Source organism: Siphateles boraxobius, unplaced genomic scaffold (assembly GCF_051911475.1).
Source record: "Siphateles boraxobius isolate OS27281-9 unplaced genomic scaffold, OSU_SipBor_1 281, whole genome shotgun sequence".
NCBI lineage: Eukaryota > Metazoa > Chordata > Actinopteri > Cypriniformes > Leuciscidae > Siphateles > Siphateles boraxobius.
The window spans coordinates 18,209-32,727 of NW_027508899.1; the positions used below are offsets into that span (position 1 = coordinate 18,209).

At 42.4% G+C, this 14,519-nt stretch overlaps 9 non-coding genes across 9 annotated transcripts; all 9 read right to left on the reverse strand.

Annotated features, from left to right (window-relative positions):
- Nucleotides 1-8,380: 8,380 nt before the first annotated feature.
- trnav-aac (transfer RNA valine (anticodon AAC)) lies at nucleotides 8,381-8,453 on the reverse strand. Its single transcript has one exon. It is a non-coding gene; the product is annotated as a tRNA-Val (tRNA).
- A 925-nt stretch (nucleotides 8,454-9,378) lies between these two features.
- trnav-cac (transfer RNA valine (anticodon CAC)) lies at nucleotides 9,379-9,451 on the reverse strand. Its single transcript has one exon. It is a non-coding gene; the product is annotated as a tRNA-Val (tRNA).
- Nucleotides 9,452-9,574: 123 nt separating this feature from the next.
- On the reverse strand, nucleotides 9,575-9,647 carry trnav-aac (transfer RNA valine (anticodon AAC)). The gene has a single exon. It is a non-coding gene; the product is annotated as a tRNA-Val (tRNA).
- Nucleotides 9,648-9,861: 214 nt separating this feature from the next.
- Nucleotides 9,862-9,934, reverse strand: trnav-uac (transfer RNA valine (anticodon UAC)). Its single transcript has one exon. It is a non-coding gene; the product is annotated as a tRNA-Val (tRNA).
- A 648-nt stretch (nucleotides 9,935-10,582) lies between these two features.
- Nucleotides 10,583-10,655, reverse strand: trnav-cac (transfer RNA valine (anticodon CAC)). Its single transcript has one exon. It is a non-coding gene; the product is annotated as a tRNA-Val (tRNA).
- A 123-nt stretch (nucleotides 10,656-10,778) lies between these two features.
- On the reverse strand, nucleotides 10,779-10,851 carry trnav-aac (transfer RNA valine (anticodon AAC)). The gene has a single exon. It is a non-coding gene; the product is annotated as a tRNA-Val (tRNA).
- Nucleotides 10,852-11,404: 553 nt separating this feature from the next.
- On the reverse strand, nucleotides 11,405-11,477 carry trnav-cac (transfer RNA valine (anticodon CAC)). The gene has a single exon. It is a non-coding gene; the product is annotated as a tRNA-Val (tRNA).
- Nucleotides 11,478-11,952: 475 nt separating this feature from the next.
- trnav-uac (transfer RNA valine (anticodon UAC)) lies at nucleotides 11,953-12,025 on the reverse strand. Its single transcript has one exon. It is a non-coding gene; the product is annotated as a tRNA-Val (tRNA).
- Nucleotides 12,026-12,690: 665 nt separating this feature from the next.
- On the reverse strand, nucleotides 12,691-12,763 carry trnav-aac (transfer RNA valine (anticodon AAC)). Its single transcript has one exon. It is a non-coding gene; the product is annotated as a tRNA-Val (tRNA).
- Nucleotides 12,764-14,519: the final 1,756 nt, after the last annotated feature.

The window sequence follows — 14,519 nt, forward strand, 5'->3', positions numbered from 1 at the left end:
CAGAGGCGTCCACAGAGAGCCTATGGTAATATATGCTAATCTTGGCCTCTTTATATGCGATTTTGGAAAAGTGACACGGCACCACTGAATAAGCAGCTTGTGTCGTCCATTTCGAGCACGCGGACCTCGAAGTGTCGGTGCTGACAATGGCAACTTAAATGAATGGGGAAAAGCAAACGTGATAACCACTACACTACGGAAACTTGATTTGGACGGCACCCACCTAGTGTCATTCGGCATTGCAGTCTGCCTACAGCTCCTTGGTACGATGGCCTTCACCTGTCTCAAAAGTAAGGGTTTTGTAGCATTTATATTTAAAATGCATCCACTTGTTTCCGCCCAGTTTTGAACTGAGCACCTTTCGGGTGTAAAGCGAACGTGATAACCACTACACTACGGAAACTTGTTTTGGACGTCAGTCCCACCTCTTCTAGGGTACGCTTGTTCAAAAGCGACTGAAACTATAAACTGCCCAGTGTTTTTAACATGGCAAAAAGCTGCTAATAGGCGGCGAGCTACATAGGCCTACCGTGCACCCCCCCCACCTCCCAACAAAACCATACTTTTCTGAAAGGTCTGGATGTGTAGAATATGAATCTGAATGTTAACATTGAAAATGTTGGGTTGCACTACCTGTTTTAGGCCTGTGAATAGGGAAACCCTAAAAAACGATTGTAAGCGATTTTAACACGTCGAGATTGTCCTAGTCAATCAGAACAGCTTTTAGGGGACCCAATACACACTCAAACTTAACATATGATGACTTAGGTCAAATATCTACCATGCTGCTTATTGGTAGGTGTCTAAAATGAACATAGGTAAGGCTTTATGTTGATATAATGAGCCCATTTCATGCATAGGCCACGACCTAGATTCGCCTATCATACACCCCAACCCCCTCCCCTGACAAAATCATGCTTTTCTGAAAGGTCTGGATGTGTAGAATATGAATCTGAATGTTAACATTGACATTTTTGGGATACACTACCTGTTTTAGCCCTGAATATGGAAACCCTAAAAAACGATTTTAAGCTATTTTAACACGTCGAGATTGGCCTAGTCAATCAGAACAGCTTTTAGGTTACCCAATACTCTTACTACACTACATTGATAGTTACTTTAAATAGTTGTTTTTAATTATTTTTTATTTAATATAGTTAAGGCCTTGTATGGATATAATCGATCAAGGTCCATTTCCATAGTATCAGTTAATATGCTAACGTGCTAACATTCCAACCCTCATTACCCTTTCCATCAAAGGTGTGTGGCTCACAAGTCATTTCATTGACAAATCAGAAACCTGTCTGGGTTGTTCATCCAATGACAAAATAAGATATTTGTTGAATTTTCATTAATAGTTTCCTCTGTGTCAGACAGGTATATAAAGACCGTCCTGAAAGACTGTTCTTACTCACACAGACAGATTCTCCAAGTCTGCATCCTCTGCCTATACAGCAAGAAATTTGTTTCACTGAATTGCTCGATGTTTGATATTTTAGTTTACAATTTAATATAATTGACCCGTCTTACTACACTACATTGATGCTTACTTTAAATATTTGTTTTTAATTATTTTAAATGACATTTGATAGATTAATAGATATATACTTTATTCATCCCAAAGGGAAATTTTAGACGTCCAGTAGCTTATACATACACACACACACACACACACACACACACACACACACACACACACACACACACACACACACACACACACACACACACACACACACACACACATATCTCATACACATAGATAATCTAGTCGGTTATATAATTGGTTTCTTCAACATAGCTGAACTGCTCAGTTATGTCTGAGTCAAGACATGAGTCAGTGGGCCAAGTGACTGCAGGTCCTTCAAGGCATAGGGGATGTCATGGGACAAAACCAAAGTCCAGATGCATTGTGCATGTCCCTGGTCTTGTATATGGACCACTCGTGCAATTATGGGCAAACGCAGATTCTGATGCAAGATTAGCCAGAATGAAAGAAATACGTGACAAGAGATTAGCTGAACCACTGGAATCTGCTCACAGAATGACTGTAACCTGTGAACTTACACCAGACACCCTTACAGAAGGTGATGGATATCACAGAGAATGCTACCAAAGATTCACCATGAATCTCAAAAGACTCGACCAGAAGCCTGAACTATTAGCAGCAAGTTCAAGGCAAAGTCAGAGGGCCTCAACTGGTGACAAGGTGCTCTTCACACCTGACTGTATATTCTGCAACTCAATTACACGGAAGAAGGTAAAAAATAAAGGGATATGGACGACTGAGGGGTTAAGAGAGTTTGAGTGTGATGGGTAGAGAACAGTCCTCAAAGTTGCAGAACAAAAATTTGATGAAAATTCATCAAGAAAAATGGAGAAGTGCAAGCACAGAAAACAAGGCCAAACAAATCCAACTAGTAGAAGCTCACGGTGAGGCATTTGGTGCTGTATCTCGAGTAATTGACAAGGAAATCATCGGCAGAAACAAAATGATGAAATTGACTGATCTGACCAAAATCTACATAGCTCATCTGGAATGCACAAACTTCCCCAATCCCAAATTGCGTGGGGAAAAGCTCAAAGCTAAGCTAGAAACACATGGACAATACAAGGAAAAGGTGGCATTCTGCAAGCTAAACAAAAAAGGCCGTTTCTCGACATACATTGTGTACAACTCACAAAGTGACATTACAAACCTAGTGCAGTGTGCATATGAACTTGGTTCCAAAGACATGATCCAGGAGACTGGCCATTATCTACATGAGGAGATTCTGGAAAGCTTTGCAAAAGCTGATGAGTTGAGATGGCCACCCTCTGCCCAGGATCTTGTAAGCATGAACATTGTAATTCCATCTAATTTGGAGACATTTCTGTGTCATGTGATATGTGGCAAACCAAAATCACAAAGCTCCAAAATGAACAGGCTTGTAAATTCAATAGGGCAAGACATATGTCGCGCCACAACAAATGGAGAATGGAAACTTCCAAAGCATATGCTTATATGCATGACACTTAGACACCTTTTCAGGAGTGAAAAATGAATTACCCTATTTAATCGATTGGGCCATTCAGAGAATTATACATTCTCCCTTGAACTGGAAACTGCACTTGCTGAGGCTGTGGCTGAGACATCCAGTCTTTTGTCTACACAAATCATTAGATCACCAGGAGCCCCTTCCATTTTCCACTCAGAATTTGATAATTTTGATCAGTTGCTCAACAACTTAACTGGAATGGATTCAATTCACACTGCACATGGCATTATGTTACAGGACATAGAAGGCAAGCCGGAGAATCATGGCGGAGTCCGTATCGATATTCCATCCACTTCCAGGAAAACAAAACGACATTCTTTTGAGCAGGGGTCAGCTGAAGCTCTTCCTGACTGCTATATTACACAACGGAAAAGTCCTCAAATAACCATACACCAAAGAGTAATTCCTGATGGTGAGAGGGCTCTTCAAGATGCTACCATGAAGCACTTTCTGTGGGTCTTGATCCGTACAGCATGCAGCAAATCAGATCAACAATTTCCAGGATGGACAGGTTTCATCACAATGTCAGGACGAACCCCTGAAAGTCTGACAACTATTGATTATTACCCTGTTATTCCAAGCCCAATTACAGACTACAAGACAGTAAAAGAATGCCTTCGATATGCTGAGGAGGCAACAGCAGAAATCCAACAACAGTATGTTGTTACAACATTCGACTTGGGGGTATGCATGAAAGCATATCCCCTGATTTGGAATGATCAATCTAGGTATGATAAACACATAATATTGATTGGTACATTTCATCTGGCTTGCGCATATCTGAAGATGGTGGGCAAGAAAATGGATGGATCGGGTCTCTCTGATATCTTGTTGGAAGCTGGGCTGATTGCATTAGGTTCTCTTCAAGGTGTCCTTACTGGTAAACATTATGACAGATCACTACACTGTCATAAGGCAGTATTGGAATGTCTTGAAAGACTTCTCCTATCACAATACCTCACAAGTATTGGAGAGAAAGAAGTATTCTCTCAATTACCAGAGGGATCAAAGGGGATACTAGATGAACTGCTGAAAGCTCCTTCTAAAGAAGCCTTAGATGCAACAAGGAATGATGTTCCACTGCAGAAGTACATCGAAGGATATCAACAGTTTCGAGAGAGTGTAAAAGCTGGACATCTAGGGAAGACAGCACAGCTGTGGACATCTTACATGGACCACATCTGGTTGGTACTGTCTCTCATCCATGCAGTGAAACATAATGATTTTCCCCTTTATGCTCAGTGTTTGCACCTTATGGCAGACCTGTTTTTCAGCTTTGGAGGCCAGAATTATGCCAGATATCTCTCTTACTTCTCCATATTCATTGCGAACATTGAAGTGTCACATCCTGGAGCCACAGAGTTGTTGAAAAGAGGGGCTATTAGCGTTGCACGTTCCTTCATTCCAGGTAACCGCTGCGCCGTAGATAAAACTATGGAGGAGACCTTCATGCGACATGCTAAATCTCATGGGGGTGCTGGTGGAAATGCTTTTGGTGTGTCAGGAATTCTGACAAATTATGATGCCTACCAACGTTGGGTACGAACAACCCATGCTAGATCTCAGTATGTTAATGCAACCCTCAGTATGGCTGACATGCTGTCTGGAACAGCTGCAGAAACCAAGCATAATGAGCTTCGTCCAGCTGAGATGTTGAGGAGTGAAAAGTTGGTGAGAAAAACAATTGAGGCAGTGGAGAGCTTCCTTAACCCTTTTGAGTTGGGAAGCACTGACAACTTGTTTATTCTTTCTTCTGATGCTGCAGTATCTGCTGAGGTCCAAAGAGATGTTTTGAGAGCTGAACAAGCAGGCAAGGTTGCCAAGGATATTTTTATTGCGACACGCCTGGAAAAAGGTTGTGACTTCTTTGAGCCTATCAAGCGCCTTGGCCTCAAAACCTTCACGGACATGAACAAAAAGAGCAAAGTTACAACAACAACACACAAAGTAATACAGTATCAGCAGCAAGGGAACATTGCTTTCCAGTTGTTCATGAAGTCCCAACAGCAAGGTCTACAATTGGACATGAGGGAACTACTCACGTACCCCTTGACTCCTGTGCCGTACAGTATAGGCACTGCTGATGGTTTCTTGTCCAAAACAGATAAGTCAAAGTCATTTGCTTACCTGGTAAAAGCCATCAATGATGCTGCCCTACCATCCACAGATCAAACTCTTGTAATTATTGATGGAAATGCCTACTTTTACTTCTTGAAGGAGGTACCAGGCAGCTTCAAACAGATATGCAGTAAGGTGTTTGACATGATGCCAAAGACAGGCAATGTTGTGTTCAGCACAGATAGTTACTTCCCCAATTCTGTGAAAACAATGGAAAGACAGAGGAGGGGTTGTGGTCAAAAGCTTATCATAAAAGGTGAAAATACCAAAAGGCCAGCAGATTGGAAACAGTTCCTCGCCAATGATGAAAACAAGCAACAATTTATTGCACTACTCATCCGCCTTTGGAGTGAAGACTCATATGCCAGGAAGCTACATGGGAGACAAGTGATCATAACCTGTGAAGGAACAGCATATCTGCTAACGTCTGAAGATGGCAGCTCAACATGCAGAACAGAAGTCCTGAGCCTTAAGTCTACCCAAGAAGAGACAGATTCTAGAGTCATTCTCTACTGTGACTTTGCCAGAGACAACAACTACAGCAATGTTGTCGTTAAGAGTCCTGATACTGACATATTTTTCATCTTGTTACACTATGCTCTGGCAATGTCAGACTTAAATATTATGTTTCACACTGGCACAGGAAACAAGAAAAGGCTCATTGATGTGAGTGAAATGTCTCGTAGTTACTCTCAGCAACATTTGACAGAACTAATGGCACTTCACGCCTTCAGTGGTTGTGATACCACTAGTGCATTCAAGGGGTTAGGCAAAGTCAGGCCATTGAAAACCCTCTCTAGGATGCCAAAGTTTGGAGAAACTCTTGCCAGGCTGGGAGACACATGGGATGTACCGAGGGATCTCTTTGATCTCCTCAATGAGTTCACCTGTGCTCTGTTTAGTAGACCACGAGTACGAAGTGTTGATGAGTTGCGTTTCTTGCGAATGAGTGAGCTGTGCTCCAAAGATGACAAGCATCTAGCCCACTCAAGAAATGTGGACCTGGCTACACTCCCCCCATGTGGGAGGAGTTTAGAGCAACACATCAGCAGGGTTAACTACCAGGTTGGAATATGGAAGGTGGCCCATATTGCCAACCCTGACATCCCTGATGCTTGCAATGGACACGGTTGGACACTGGTTGACCAAAAGATTGAGCCTCTGTGGTATGAGGGATGTGTTCTCCCACAGCAATTGGCAGATATCATTGAATCTGTGAGTGGCAGGGATGAGGAAGATGAATCAGATGATGATAGCGTAACAGATGAACAGTACTTATCTGATGATGACAACTCTGAGTCAGACCAGGATTGAAAAACAGTTTGAGTGTCATGTTACACCTGACATATGCATGAAATATACATGTATTTTATTGATTGGTAAAACATATTACCCTAATAGTAGGTCATTATACCTACTATTTGTTCAGTGTTTCTTTGGGAAAGGGAAGCTATGTATGCTGTAGTTCTCTTACAGCATGTGTGTGTGTGTGTGTGTGTGTGTGTGTGTGTGTGTGTGTGTGTGTGTGTGTGTGTGTGTGTGTGTGTGTGTGTGTGTGTGTGTGTGTGTGTGTGTGTGTGTGTGTGTGTGTGCGCATGATGTATATAGGTCTTGTGTGTTAATGTGTGTTCTTGTGCATTTGTGTGTGTGTGCGCATTCAGTATATAGTTATTTTCAATGCTGTATGTAGTTCTTGTATATAATTATTGTGCGTTTGTGTGTCTGTGTGCATGCTTGCATGCTGTATATAGTTCTTTTCCATGCTGATTTTAGCTTTTGTATATAGGCCTAGTTATTTTGTGTGTCTGTGTGCATGCTGTATATAGTTATTTTCCATGCTGATTGTAGTTTTTGTATATAGTTATTTTGTGTGTCTGTGTGCATGCTGTATATAGTTCTTTTGAATTTGTGTGTGTGTGCATGCTGTATATAGTTAATTTCAATGCTATATGTAGTTCTTGTATATAGTTATTGTGCGTTTGTGTGTCTGTGTGCATGCTGTATATAGTTCTTTTCCATGCTGTATGTAGTTATTGTATATAGTTATTGTGTGTGTCTGTGTGCATGCTGTATACAGTTCTTGTGAATTTGTGTGTGTGTGTGTGCATGCTGTATATAGTTATTTTCCATGCTGTATGTAGTTCTAGTATATAGTTATTGTGCGTTTGTGTGTCTGGGTGCATGCTTGCATGCTGTATATAGTTCTTTTCCATGCTGTTTGTAGTTTTTGTATATAGTTAGTGTGTGTCTGTGTGCATGGGAAATCCGGAAATTACAAAGGTAAACAACAGCACGACACACGTAGATGGTGCACGTGTCAGCAACGTCTTTGTTATTAAACATTGTGAAGTGCTGTTCCAATCCCATCTATACCTATCTGAGCTCATGTGGTCTCACACACTCACTAACTTAGCACCTGAGATCAATTAAGTCTGTGAGTCTTTAGTCCTTAGTCCTCAGGGCTCACTTTGGGATTGGCCCTTCGTGTGTGTGTGCATGCTGTATATAGGAAATGGGCTCATTAAATCAACATAAGGCCTTAACTATATTAATTTTAGTCACTTACCAGGAAGCAGTATAGGGTGCCCTTTGATCTAAGTCATCATATGTTAAGCTTGAGTGTGTAATGGGTCACCTAAAAGCAGTTCTGATTGACTAGGCCAATTTCGACTTGTTAAAATCGCTTAAAATCGTTTTTTAGGGTTTCCCTATTCACAGGCCTAAAACAGGTAGTGCAACCCAAAATTTTCAATGTTAACATTCAGATTCATATTCTACACATCCAGACCTTTCAGAAAAGTATGGTTTTGTTGGGAGGTGGGGGGGGGGGGGTGCACGGTAGGCCTATGTAGCTCGCCGCCTATAATTTTGTTGGCAGACCGAACATTTTATATTACTGTACAGGAAACTTCAATGGTTATTTGTTTTATTTTTGTCCTTTTCTAAGAGATTAAACCACAAACATCCCTGCAAGTGTACTGACCTGCTCAACAGAAAATCGCATACGAAATTTTTGCAAAAATCACCCACAGTTTCCGCCCAGTTTCAAACTGGGGACTTTTCGCATGTGAGGCGAACGTGATAACCACTACACTACAAACACGTCTTCAGGTTGCAGACATTAATCTTTAGGTGCACGCTTATTAAAAAGCATATAAAGGAAATGAGCGCTGCACCCACCTAGCGTGGCAAAGAGTTAAAGTTTTCTGTCAGAATCCAACCACTGTTTCTGCTCGGTTTCGAACCGAGGACCTTTCGCGTGTTAGGCGAATGTGATGACCACTACACTACAGAAACCTATTGATGAGGTGCATGTGCTTTTTAGAAGATGGCTCCTTCCCATAATCTGCTCTGCAAGCAGTGTGACAGTCTGTAAATTCCACAAACAACAGAACAGAGGTCATTCTGCATGGCAGCCTGCCTACAGCTCCTTGGTACGATGGCCTTCACCTGTCTCAAAAGTAAGGGTTCTGTAGCATTTATATTTAAAATGCATCCACTTGTTTAAGCCCAGTTTTGAACTGAGGACCTTTTGCGTGTAAAGCAAACGTGATAACCACTACACTACGGAAACTTGATTTGGACGGCACCCACCTAGTGTCATTCGGCATGGCAGTCTGCCTACAGCTCCTTGATAAAGGAAAGGAGCACTGCTACCACCTAGCGTGGCAAAAAGTTTAAATTTTCTGTCAGAATCCAACCACTGTTTCTGCTCGGTTTCGAACAGAGGACCTTTTGCGTGTTAGGCGAACGTGATGAACACTACACTACAGAAACCTATTGATGAGGTACATGTGCTTTTTAGAAGATGGCTCCTTCCCATAATCTACTCTGCAAGCAGTGTGACAGTCTGTGAATTCCACAAACAACAGAACAGAGGTCATTCGGCATGGCAGTCTGCCTACAGCTCCTGGGTACGATGGCCTTCACCTGTCTTAAATGTAAGGGTTTTGTATCGAATTGCAGCATTTATATTTAACATGCCTCCACTTGTTTCCGCCCAGTTTTGAACTGAAGACCTTTGCGTGTAAAGCGAACGTGATATCATGGCATGTGCTTTTTAGAAGATGGCTCCTTCCCATAATCTACTCTGCAAGCAGTGTGACAGTCTGTGAATTCCACAAACAACAGAACAGAGGTCATTAAACCAAGAACATCCCTGCAAGTGTACTGACCTGCTCTACAGAAAATCGCATACGAAATTTTTGCAAAAAACACCCACAGTTTCCGCCCAGTTTCGAACTGGGGACCTTTCGCGTGTGAGGCAAACGTGATAACCACTACACTATGGAAACAAGTCTTCAGGTTGCAGACATAAATCTTTAGTTGCACCCTTATTAAAAAGCATATAAAGGAAATGAGCGCTGCACCCACCTAGTGTGGCAAACAGATAAAATTTTCTGTCAGAATCCAACCACTGTTTCTGCTCGGTTTCGAACCGAGGACCTTTCGCGTGTTAGGCGAACGTGATGACCACTACACTACAGAAACCTATTGATGAGGTGCATGTGATTTTTAGAAGATGGCTCCTTCCCATAATCTGCTCTGCAAGCAGTGTGACAGTCTGTGAATTCCACAAACAACAGAACAGAGGTCATTCGGCATTGCAGTCTGCCTACAGCTCCTTGGTACGATGGCCTTCACCTGTCTCAAAAGTAAGGGTTTTGTAGCGAATTGCAGCATTTATATTTAACATGCCTCCACTTGTTTCCGCCCAGTTTTGAACTGAGCACCTTTCGCGTGTAAAGCGAACGTGATAACCACTACACTACGGAAACTTGATTTGGACGGCACCCACCTAGTGTCATTCGGCATGGCAGTCTGCCTACAGCTCCTTGATAAAGGAAAGGAGCACTGCTACCACCTAGCGTGGCAAAAAGTTTACATTTTCTGTCAGAATCCAACCACTGTTTCTGCTCGGTTTCGAACAGAGGACCTTTTGCGTGTTAGGCGAACGTGATGAACACTACACTACAGAAACCTATTGATGAGGTACATTTGCTTTTTAGAAGATCGCTCCTTCCCATAATCTACTCTGCAAGCAGTGTGACAGTCTGTGAATTCCACAAACAACAGAACAGAGGTCATTCGGCATGGCAGTCTGCCTACAGCTCCTGGGTACGATGGCCTTCACCTGTCTTAAATGTAAGGGTTTTGTATCGAATTGCAGCATTTATATTTAACATGCCTCCACTTGTTTCCGCCCAGTTTTGAACTGAAGACCTTTGCGTGTAAAGCGAACGTGATATCATGGCATGTGCTTTTTAGAAGATGGCTCCTTCCCATAATCTACTCTGCAAGCAGTGTGACAGTCTGTGAATTCCACAAACAACAGAACAGAGGTCATTAAACCAAGAACATCCCTGCAAGTGTACTGACCTGCTCAACAGAAAATCGCATACGAAATTTTTGCAAAAAACACCCACAGTTTCCGCCCAGTTTCGAACTGGGGACCTTTCGCGTGTGAGGCAAACGTGATAACCACTACACTATGGAAACAAGTCTTCAGGTTGCAGACATAAATCTTTAGGTGCACCCTTATTAAAAAGCATATAAAGGAAATGAGCGCTGCACCCACCTAGTGTGGCAAACAGATAAAATTTTCTGTCAGAATCCAACCACTGTTTCTGCTCGGTTTCGAACCGAGGACCTTTCGCGTGTTAGGCGAACGTGATGACCACTACACTACAGAAACCTATTGATGAGGTGCATGTGATTTTTAGAAAATGGCTCCTTCTCATAATCTGCTCTGCAAGCAGTGTGACAGTCTGTGAATTCCACAAACAACAGAACAGAGGTCATTCGGCATTGCAGTCTGCCTACAGCTCCTTGGTACGATGGCCTTCACCTGTCTCAAAAGTAATGGTTTTGTAGCGAATTGCAGCATTTATATTTAACATGCCTCCACTTGTTTCCGCCCAGTTTTGAACTGAGCACCTTTCGCGTGTAAAGCGAACGTGATAACCACTACACTACGGAAAATTGATTTGGATGTCAGTCCCACCTCTTCTAGGGTACGCTTGTTCAAAAGCGACTGAAACTATAGACTGCCCAGTGTTTTTAACATGGCAAAAAGCTGCTAATTTTGTTGGCAGACCGAACATTTTATATTACTGTACAGGAAACCTCAATGGTCATTTGTTTTATTTTTGTCCTTTTCTAAAGAGATTAAACCACAAACATCCCTGCAAGTGTACTGACCTGCTCAACAGAAAATCGCATACGAAAGTTTTGCAAAAATCACCCACAGTTTCCGCCCAGTTTCGAACTGGGGACCTTTCGCGTGTGAGGCGAACGTGATAACCACTACACTACAGAAACCTATTGATGAGGACATGTGCTTTTTAGAAGATGGCTCCTTCCCATAATCTGCTCTGCAAGCAGTGTGACAGTCTGTGAATTCCACAAACAACAGAACAGAGGTCATTCGGCATGGAAGTCTGCCTACAACTCCTTGGTACGATGGCCTTCACATGTCTCAAGAGTAAGGGTTTTGTAGCGAATTGCAGCATTTATATTTAAAATGCATCCACTTGTTTCCGCCCAGTTTAGAACTGAGGACCTTTCGCGTGTAAAGCAAACGTGATTACCACTACACTACGGAAACTTGATTTGCACGTTAGTCCCACCTCTTCTATAATCTGCTCTGCAAGCAGTGTGACAGTCTGTAAATTCCACAAACAACAGAACAGAGGTCATTCTGCATGGCAGTCTGCCTACAGCTCCTTGGTACGATGGCCTTCACCTGTCTCAAAAGTAAGGGTTTTGTAGCATTTATATTTAAAATGCATCCACTTGTTTCCGCCCAGTTTTGAACTGAGGACCTTTTGCGTGTAAAGCAAACGTGATAACCACTACACTACGGAAACTTGATTTGGACAGCACCCACCTAGTGTGATTCGGCATGGCAGTCTGCCTACAGCTCCTTGGTACGATGGCCTTCACCTGTCTCAAAAGCAAGGGTTTTGTAGCGAATTGGAGCATTACATTTAAAATGCCTCCACTTGTTTCCAACCAATTTTGAACTGAGGACCTTTCGCGTGTAAAGCAAACGAGATAACCACTACACTACGGAAACTTGGTTTGGACCTCATTCCCACCACTTCTAGTGTACGCTTGTTCAAAAGCGACTGAAACTATAGACTGCCCAGTGTTTTTAACATGGCAAAAAGCTGCTAATTTTGTTGGCCGAACATTTTATATTACTGTACAGGAAACCTCAATGGTCATTTGTTTTATTTTTGTCCTTTTCTAAAGAGATTAAACAACAAACATCCCTGCAAGTGTACTGACCTGCTCAACAGAAAATCGCATACGAATTTTTTGCAAAAATCACCCACAGTTTCCGCCCAGTTTCAAACTGGGGACTTTTCGCGTGTGAGGCGAACGTGATAACCACTACACTACAAACACGTCTTCAGGTTGCAGACATAAATCTTTAGGTGCACGCTTATTAAAAAGCATATAAAGGAAATGAGCGCTGCACCCACCTAACGTGCCAAAGAGTTTAAATTTTCTGTCAGAATCCAACCACTGTTTCTAGTCGGTTTTGAACCGAGGACCTTTCGCGTGTTAGGCGAATGTGATGACCACTACACTACAGAAACCTATTGTTGAGAGGGATGTGCTTTTTAGAAGATGGCTCCTTCCCATTATCTGCCCTGCAAGCAGTGTGACAGTCTGTAAATTCCACAAACAACAGAACAAAGGTCATTCGGCACCCACCTAGTGTCATTCGGCATGGCAGTCTGCCTACAGCTCCTTGATACGATGGCCTTCACCTGTCTTAAAAGTAAGGGTTTTGTAGCGAATTGAAGCATTTGTATTTAACATGCCTCCACTTGTTTCCACCCAATTTTGTACTGAGGACCTTTCACGTGTAAAGCAAACGTGATAACCACTACACTACGGAAACTTGGTTTGGATCTCATTCCAACCTCTTCTAGCGTACGCTTGTTCAAAAGCGACTGAAACTATAGACTGCCCAGTGTTTTTAAGATGGCAAAAAGCTGCTAATTTTGTTGGCAGACCGAACATTTTATATTACTGTACAGGAAACCTCAATGGTCATTTGTTTTCTTTTTGTCCTTTTCTAAAGAGATTAAACCACAAACATCCCTGCAAGTATACTGACCTGCTCAACAGAAAATCGCATACGAAATTTTTGCAAAAACCACCCTTAGTTTCCGCCCAGTTTTGAACTGGGGACCTTTCGGGTGTGAGGCGAACGTGATAACCACTACACTATGGAAACAAGTCTTCAGGTCAAGCAGTGTGACAGTCTGCCCAGTGTTTTTAACATGGCAAAAAGCTGCTAATTTTGTTGGCCGAACATTTTATATTACTGTACAGGAAACCTCAATGGTCATTTGTTTTATTTTTGTCCTTTTCTAAAGAGATTAAACAACCGAGGACCTTTCGCGTGTTAGGCGAATGTGATGACCACTACACTACAGAAACCTATTGTTGAGAGGGATGTGCTTTTTAGAAGATGGCTCCTTCCCATTATCTGCCCTGCAAGCAGTGTGACAGTCTGTAAATTCCACAAACAACAGAACAAAGGTCATTCGGCACCCACCTAGTGTCATTCGGCATGGCAGTCTGCCTACAGCTCCTGGGTACGATGGCCTTCACCTGTCTTAAAAGTAAGGGTTTTGTATCGAATTGCAGCATTTATATTTAACATGCCTCCACTTGTTTCCGCCCAGTTTTGAACTGAAGACCTTTGCGTGTAAAGCGAACGTGATATCATGGCATGTGCTTTTTAGAAGATGGCTCCTTCCCATAATCTGCTCTGCAAGCAGTGTGACAGTCTGTGAATTCCACAAACAACAGAACAGAGGTCATTCGGCATGGCAGTCTGCCTACAGCTCCTGGGTACGATGGCCTTCACCTGTCTTAAAAGTAAGGGTTTTGTATCGAATTGCAGCATTTATATTTAAAATGCATCCACTTGTTTCCACCCAGTTTTGAACTGAGGACCTTTCACGTGTAAAGCAAACGTGGTAACCACTACACTTCAGAAACTTGATTTGGACGTCAGTCCCACCGCTTCTAGGGTACGCTTTTTCAAAAGCGACTGAAACTATAGACTGCCCAGTGTTTTTAACATGGCAAAAAGCTGCTAATTTTGTTGGCAGACCGAACATTTTATATTACTGTACAGGAAACCTCAATGGTCATTTGTTTTATTTTTGTCCTTTTCTAAGAGATTAAACCACAAACATCCCTGCAAGTGTACTGACCTGCTCAACAGAAAATCGCATACGAATTTTTTGCAAAAATCACCCACAGTTTCCGCCCAGTTTCGAACTGGGGACTTATCGCGTGTGAGGCAAACGTGATAACCACTATACTACAAAC